The 8,436-nt window shown below is 45.8% G+C and overlaps 1 protein-coding gene across 1 annotated transcript in view; it reads right to left on the reverse strand.

The window, feature by feature from the left end:
• Window positions 1-8,204, reverse strand: part of LOC138565060 (putative zinc finger protein 286B) — a 31,708-nt gene extending 23,504 nt beyond the window's left edge. The window contains exon 1 of the mRNA XM_069642952.1: window positions 8,047-8,204. The gene's annotated coding sequence lies outside the window, so the exon portion shown is untranslated. The remainder of the gene's footprint in view (window positions 1-8,046) is intronic.
• Window positions 8,205-8,436: the final 232 nt, after the last annotated feature.

An 8,436-nucleotide genomic window follows, 5' to 3' on the forward strand; every position in this document is an offset into this window, starting at 1 on the left:
GTCCTTCCTAGCCAACAGAACTATGAGGGTCTTCTCTCTGGAGGCAGCAGCAGACCCTATCCCCATATCTTGTGGTGTCCCACAAGGATCATGTGTCTCACCCACCCTTTACAATATCTTTACAAAGCCCCTCTTCGATAAACTGGACCGCCTGGGTGTCATCTACACAAATTACGCGGATGACACCCAGATACTCCTCACTATCTCTGGCAACTACGATACTGATGTAGCTAGGATCAATGAAATCTTCTCTGTCATTCAGGCATGGATGGCCACACATGGCCTCTGCCTCAATGACGAGAAGACCGAACTGCTCATTGTTGGCTCACCGAATAACCTACAAAGATTAAGTCCTAACTACTCTAACATCATAATCGATGGCAACAACATCCCGGTTGCCAAAAATGTGAAAACACTTGGCTTCTATCTTGATGCCAACGTTAACTTCACCAAACAAATCAATGCTACCGCCTCAGCCACGGCATATACCGGAAAACTCATTAGAGCCTGTAGACCATTTCTCTCCCCTAACAGTTGCCTCATACTATCCAGAGCCCTTATACAATCGAAACTAGACTATTGCAATAATCTCTACCTAGGTGCCAATCAAGCGTCAATTAACAAGTTCCAAGTCCTTCAAAACAATGCACTTCGGGCAGCGCTAAATATCCCCAGACGTGAGCACATCTCGGCCACCAGAACTACATGCAGATGGCTTACCATCCAACATAAAATCGACCTAAAAACACTTTGCCTGACGTATAAAGCTCTCAACAATCTAGCACCCCCATACCTGACCAACAAACTCACCATGAAACCGTCCGTTAGAACGACGGGATCCTCCGACACCTTATGCCTTACAGTGCCTAGATTTAACTCCAAAAGAGCCGGATGCTTGAGCTTTACTGTCCTCGCCCCCCAACTCTGGAACTCCTTGCCACTGAGCATAAAAGCATCCAACTCCTTCCAGTCATTCAGGAAACTGGTCATTGGGTGGCTTCTGACAAATAGCCAACTTTGAAGTCAGATCTAGCTATATAATGTATTGACTGTTTATTCCTCACTTATGTTACTATTGCGTGCTTTCACCCTCACTGCCTGTATATAACTGCTATTTAAATTGTTCTAGCTTCACTGTTTATTACCCTGTACCGTGCCTTGTAACCTTGTACTAAGCGCCCCTATACTCCAGGGTCTGGAGCGCTATAGAAATAAATAAACAAACAAACAAACAAACAATCCAAAGCCTGATCGAGCGTGGCGGTTTTCTGGGCTGGTTCTTATGACATAAGGCAAGAGTACCCCAAAGATACCCCAGAGAAGGCACTCCTTCTCTGTTAATCATGTGACTAGGCTGATGGGGGCCTTTTTTCACCTGGGTAAAATTGATGGTTCCACTGGGTGGAAATAATTTTACCTGACAGGGACCTTTTTGACATCCCTGCAACACCCCCCCCCACTTCCAATTCACCAAAAAAGAACTATTTATTTGCCTTGAAGACCTGAGGAATCACATGACTACACCTTTTTTGAGTGTGAGAGAAGTGGCTATCCTGGGCCACCAGATGCCAGCATCTCAGGACTGGGTGCTGTAGTCAAACTGAAACCATTTCTGACTGTTACAAGAAGATAGCTGTCTGGAATAGCATAGATTTGTTCGACCTCTACAGGTGACCTGAAGAAACCCTCAGCAAAGCTCAATTTCTGCAATCCAGTGGAGACAACTGGATCAAAACCCCTGCTTGAGGGCACGTCTCTCTGAAGCACCCATGCCTTCATCACTGGGTGCAGAAATGTGTGCCCCTTCACTGACAGGACTGCGAACACTATGTCATACCTGACCAAAAACCTTCATCCCAGGACATCAGGCAAGCGCCTTGGTTCCTTCTCCCCGACTGGGAAGCTCCTATTGCTTGGGCGGTCTTTGTTCTTGCAACCGCAGTGCCAAACTCACCTCCTGGCCCATCTTCCAAGGCAGGTTCTTCTTTGTTATGATTTCTTCAGCATTGGTTCCCTTCCCACTGGAACAGCCTCCTTGCCTCGCGCCATCTGACCATCAGACCAAGTATGGTAGGTGTTTGTTTCTGTATGTCCTTCTCCTCCCCCGTCCCCATCTATCACGTGTACTATTTGAGACATCGTTGGCCAGGTACGGCAACTAAGGATTGTACGTTCTTCTCCCTCTCCTCCCCCTCCCCCCTTCCATTTTGTCTTACACCAGCACTTATAGTAATTCAATAATTTCATAATCAACCATCAGTTAACCTGAAGGTCTAGTCCACATTTTGAAGTGCCTGAAAGTTTGGGCAAGGGAATCCCTGCTCAAGCCATGAGCTGTGAAGAGCCAGTGGAACATTTGTTGAACAATTATCATTTCGAGACTCAACCCTTACACAAGTAGTATGTGAGGGCAAGAATAGGTTTGGACACAGACAGAACATTTGATTTGGCCTTCCTTACATCAACGGACCTTAGTTTGAGTTAAGTAGGGAAAATCTCACTTAGAATAGGGCAAGGTAGGACTTTTCCCAATCCCATTTTCCTTTCAATAAAAGTTTAAGCCGGTCAAGTGGCACAGCGAGTAGAGCACTCGCTTTGACATCCGTGCAGAGCCTGTTAACGCAGGTTTTAATCCCGGCGGGTAAATGAGCACCACACATTGTGGGTAATAATAAGCAGCGCTCAGGTACCTGAGGGTTCTTAGCGCTATATAAATGCCTAATTATTTTTATTTATAGCCAAACCTATATCTCTTGTATCTGTGTCTGCTTCATGATGCCTTCACACTGTTTGCAACAGATGTTCTGGGGCACCTCTACAAGCGGGTAAGCGTCTCGCTCCTGGTACTGTCAGCATCCCGTCCATCCTACTGCTGTCGGTATTCGAATCTCTCGCTTTCTCCTCCTCAGAGCTCTTCCTTTACAAAGTTTTCCTTTCTTATGTTCTGTTCCAATTTGCTTGACACAAATTGACCAGTGCGTTTGTACTGGTTTGGTGGTGTATTACACATTACGCTGCACTTCTTCCTCGTCCCAGTTTTATAGTCATCCCTGTACTCAATGTTGTTCCTCGTCTCAGCGTTTCTTGAGGAAGTGGTATTGTCTATTCTGCACTCTGATGATTGGGTTCTTTTTAATAGATGTTTATAATATTGAGAATGTATTGTTGTATTGTCTGTTGGCTGCTGTTTGCAGCACGTTCACATCTATTTTATATATAAAGTGTGCAGATGTACGTTGAGTATAAAAAAGTTAGCATTTTTGCACAGTCTAAGCTAATGTGTATTAAAGTTCAATGAAATATTTTTTTTGTGGAAATGTTTGTTGGTTTGTAAATGGCTGTCGGTATGAAAATAATTATTTTTTATACTATATTTGATGAGAAAAGGATAATACATTTTGTTCATGAACAAATTAAAATGAATAATACGTACATTTCTGCCTGTGGTTTTCTATTGCCTGCTCCTGTACACCTATTGAAATTGATTTAACGATATTCGTGAGGCACCTTGGTATTCATGGTCTTCTCTGCAGACATACATGGAAGTGTATGGGGTAATTATGTCCTATGCAGGATAGCAGAGTTGGGGATGTTGGGAATTATACTGCATTGCTCCCAAGGTGTCGTCCTATAGGGGGTTTCCCTCCCCATGAGATCCACCCGCTGACTACCACCCTCCGAGTTGACTATCGGGTAGCGGCCTCACCCCATGGCCTCATGGGAAGGAGCTTCCCCAAGGAAGCAGGGACAACATTCTGGGATTCGTCACATACCTTTCCCACTAAGACATTGGCTTTCCCATGTGGATTGAAAGGGGAGCTCTATTTATATATTTTTTGGGGATCTGTCTTATCCCAAGACCAAAGGGGGGAATTATGGTAAAGTCATCTTCTTCCTAGCTATTAAACGGGGAATATGTGAGTTGGTTCTCATTAAGACCCTTTTGAAATCAGGAATATCGGTCCTTATAATGGCCTCGTCTGGGAGACCGGGAATTATTGCTGTATTCATTTTGGTTTTTCTACCTCCGATATCTATGAGTACTGGAGTTCCATTATATATTTCCTGATCTCCATGAACACTTGTAATTCTGATAGGGTATTTTTGGTCAGGGTCTCAGGGTGTACTAGGTGAGCTCTTACGGCTGTCTCTCTAAAACCAGAATCTATTAGGGCAGAGATGGGAATTCCATTTATGGTGGCTTTTTGTGGGTTTTAATGGGAGATGGAATGTAAAAACTGTTGTTTATCAGCATCTGAACTATCCTGTTTATCTAGTTCTCTTCAATGTTCTCCCATCATCCACCCCATGTGTATGGGTTCTTTTCTGCAGTTTCCTGGGCAGTGTCTGGCTAGATGCCCCCTCTCTCCACAGGAAAGGCAGAGGACTATTAGTGATTTTAGGGGGGGTTCCTATTTCCTGGGTTGTGGATACTTCCTGTGCTCTGTTCTTGCTTTGTTCCCTGTTTCTAGAGCCTGATCTTTGGCACTATGCTATACTTCTGGGCGATCGATTCTTAGGGTGGAGACTTGTAAAATTCCATGGGGTAGGATTGGTCCTTGTTGGGCCACAACTACTCTTTCTAACCCTTCTTGGAACCGATTGTCCGCCTGATCTGCGAGGCGTTGTAAGAGTGTCTCCAGGGCAGCCATTTGATCTTTTATCACTATTTCCTCTGTATATACCCATGGGGTTCTGAATTGATTTCCTCTTCCACCAATCTTGTTTCTGATTCCTCAATAATCGGGTCTGGTAAAGGGGTCTTGGATTACCAAGGTAGAAAAGGCCCTGCTTCCAATTCCTTGGTAAATTCCCCTGTACTTAGTGGGATGCAGACGTCTGTCTGTGGGGTCTCTATTAGTCCGGGAAGATTTTCTTCTGTCTCTTTTCTAAGGGAAGAACCAAAAAGAGCGTTCTCCATGCTGATGAGGATGGATCTTTTCAGGATGGGTTTTATTCTCCTTTGGTTTTGCTATCAGATTACATTTTCTATTGGGGCAGATGGAATACGCTCAAGTTCGGCTCCGTCGGCTAGGGGCCATCCCTTAAATAAGGGTTTCTGTTGACAAATTGGTGTTCGAAGTTGTGGCCTGGTCTTGTCTTTTGTCTGACTTCAGACAGTGGGTAGACATGTTAGGGTGCAGCAACCCCCATGACTCACTTGATTGATGGAATTGTGAATCCCCCTTCTGTCTGTCCTACCCATGTAAGGAGGGTTTTTAGGTGGAGGGGTGGGGTGGGGAGGAGTCTGCCCCCTTCGGATTGTGGGGCACAGAGCCCTAAGAAGCTTCTCACGTGCCCCAACAACGCTGTAGATGCTGCGTTTTGCACGTGAAGTAGACGCATTACAAACTTTGGAAGACCCACATAGATTCTATTGCCCCAGCCTAGATATGGCATCACAATGGTCTGCACCATCAGAACGTGTAAACTGAATAACGGAAAACGTAATGGAAACTAAATTATTTGAAGGTGTTGGAAAGGGCTCTTTTCAGCACCGCTGCTAGTTGTGGGATTGGTGATCAGGAGCCTCCAGAGATCTTCTGTATCATTAACTGGATGCCGGCACACATTCCCTTTCTGAAGCCAGACCCCCATAGGTCAAGAGCAAAGTGGAGCACCGAGTCTCCCAAGAATCTTTGTTTTAGTTCCTCATCCAATCGACAATTGTAGCTCAGCAGTTAGTAAAGGTGTGCAATGGATCTGTAAAATGTGATTGTACTGTAAACGACCATGCATTTCAAACAAGCAATGACAAAGCCAAAGGTTTTGCTTTTGTATAGGCATTCACCAGGTACTGCCATAATGGTATTACCTGCCTATGAACTGTAAACAGTGGGAAACTGTGATTAACTGGGCATACAATAGAAGTACCTGGCAAATGTATAACTAATACCTATAAACAAGCCAAATCGATTGGGCTTGTTGATGCTTGCATTTAATAGAACTTCAGTGCAAGGAACTCCAGTAGCTGACGACCTTCTTGGTTAAGACAATATTATTACGCCCATGGCACATTTACAACTGCAATCAAGCCCTTAACTCTCATCAGACTGCTTAGAAATAACACAGGTAGGCCAAAGCTTGAAGAACTGCTTGATAAAGTAGCTCAAAGGGATCCCAGGAGGGTGTGTTTTGGGCAGGAAGAGTGGTTGGAATGGCCATATGGATTAGCATGACCATGGGTTGTCCAGTGGCGGATATCCATACAACACCTACAGATGAGGTATCGCTCTTAACGTCATCTTCCCTCCTAGTGGTACTTTAATTGAATAGTTTGTGGGACTGTTGAGGTCTTTAGGCTTCAACTCTCAAATGTCTATATTGCAGGGAAATTATCTCAAAGCAGATTGTATCTTTAGGCAGATAATTGGTTTACCTTACAGGATCTGAAAGTAGCGCATGTCCTGCAATCTGCCTAGGTCTATGCACCTGTTGGTAGAAGTGTGATATCGCTGAAACCTGGATGTTTGACTCTCCACGAGTTAAGCTGAGGAAGGACAATACATTTGCTACCTTAAAATGTACAAGACCTGGAACCTGCTGCGCCTAGGAAACTATCCTGCACTTCAGCGATGAGGCCAAGCGAGGCACAAATGTACTGCTTGTGTTCCTGAGTCCATGCTGAATGAGGCACAGGCCAATACCAATTTGTATATGGATGGCCCAGAACTCTCAAGTTTCCTGTGGCCGTGCTTGAGAAGTCCATCCAGTCCTGTTCTGTTCCCTTTGGATTCTGATATTTGTAGTTTGTTCAGGAAAACTAAAAAACTCATAAAAAATAGTTTTTAAAAGGTTTGGAAAGTCTTCTCACTCATAGCCACGGGAAACACGAGGGCTCTGATGATCCCTTTGTATAGTGCAATAGACCAGATCAGAAAAGATAACATGTGCTAGATAGAAACACATCGACATTGAAAGAACTGTATTAACCATTTGCACCCATCATCTCTTGATTTTTAGTTTTGGCTGTTTTGTTGCGCTTTAAGGCAAATCTATTGCATTAGAGTACAGCTAGGGAGAAATGGCATATGAGGAGGGACATAAGGTGGGTAGGCCATACATTATTTCTCCACCAGTGACTGACCATCACCATGCTAATGCCTATGGCCATTCCCACTGACCCTGGGCTCCATTATAAGGTTGCCGGTCCGGGACCTATGGTACCAGTAAGCATGCCGGTACCATAGTTCCCAGACCGGCAAAGTACGAGTTCTGTTTGCAGGTGCCATTGCGGCCGTCAGGTCTGACCTGGCGGCCGTACCGGCACCTGCAAGCTTAGCATCCGGCATCCCCATTCCCATTGAGTCTGGTGGGGCTCAAATGGGAAAGAATATTTTCTGCCGCCCAGGAATGGGCGAATACTGGGTCCGGCAGAGCCGTAATGACCTGGTAATTACCCATTCCTGGGCGCCGGAAAAGAAAAAAAGACCTGTGGCAACCTCGTAATAAAGCCCATTCTCCTGGGTTCTCTTTGAGCTAGATTTATCAAGCCTTTCAATCAAAATGAGCTCAAAGTGCCTGCCTGTGCGTTCTGAAAGTAGTCATCTGAGATTGAATTGCTTAATTGACGTTGTAAAACCACTACTGGTGTAATAAAAATGTTGTTACCAGGTCTGCCTTCAGCCATTCAATTTAAAAGCACTATGTGTGGCTTTCACTGAAGTCCTGGTAAAAACAAGCATTGACAAAGCCAACTGTTTTGGCTGGTGTCCAAGTATTAGACCCTGCTATTGGATGTACAGGTAATTTCACAATTTCGCACCTGCTACCCTCAATGGGCAGTTAACACTGCTATGGGAGTGCCTGGCGAGAGTCCTTCCCATGCCTATCTGTTGGCATTGCCAATGCTTGTTTCTGACGAGGCTGCTGGTAGAAGACAGCCTGTGGGCTTCCCTGCCTGAGCAGAGGTGGCCCTGGTGGGGGGCATGCTTACTACGCCCCCTCTGTGAAGCCGAAGGCTGTGCAGGGGTGCTGTCCCCCCCTCGCCCCCCTCCCCCGCCTGCAGCTCCGTGGACGAGATTAGGCAAAGGAAAATGCACTCACATCTCCCCCGGGAACGGTATCCCCGCCCTGGGTGAGCAGCAGGCGCTCTCCCTCCTGCGAATGACCTTTCACCCCGGAAGTGCAGGCTTCAGCACAGGAAGTAGCCGTGAGCCCTTCAACCCGGAAGTGAAGAGCGGGCTTCAGCACAGGAAGTAGCCGTGAGCCCTTCGACCCGGAAGTGAAGAGTGGGCTGCAGCACGGGAAGTGAATGGTAGCTTGGCCCACGGGAAGTAAAAGGTTTTCGTTGCTCATCCGTGCTGTAGTATTCCATCGATATGCGGATGTGAAATTCCTATAAACGCGAAGGTCACGGTCTCTCACCGGAAATAGCTGCTGTAAACGGAAACCCACATGCAGCCCAACTGGGCCTTGAAAGAAGCCCAACCATAG

The sequence above is a fragment of the Ambystoma mexicanum genome, chromosome 1p (genome assembly GCF_040938575.1).
Source record: "Ambystoma mexicanum isolate Mex_15411 chromosome 1p, UKY_AmexF1_1, whole genome shotgun sequence".
Lineage (NCBI taxonomy): Eukaryota > Metazoa > Chordata > Amphibia > Caudata > Ambystomatidae > Ambystoma > Ambystoma mexicanum.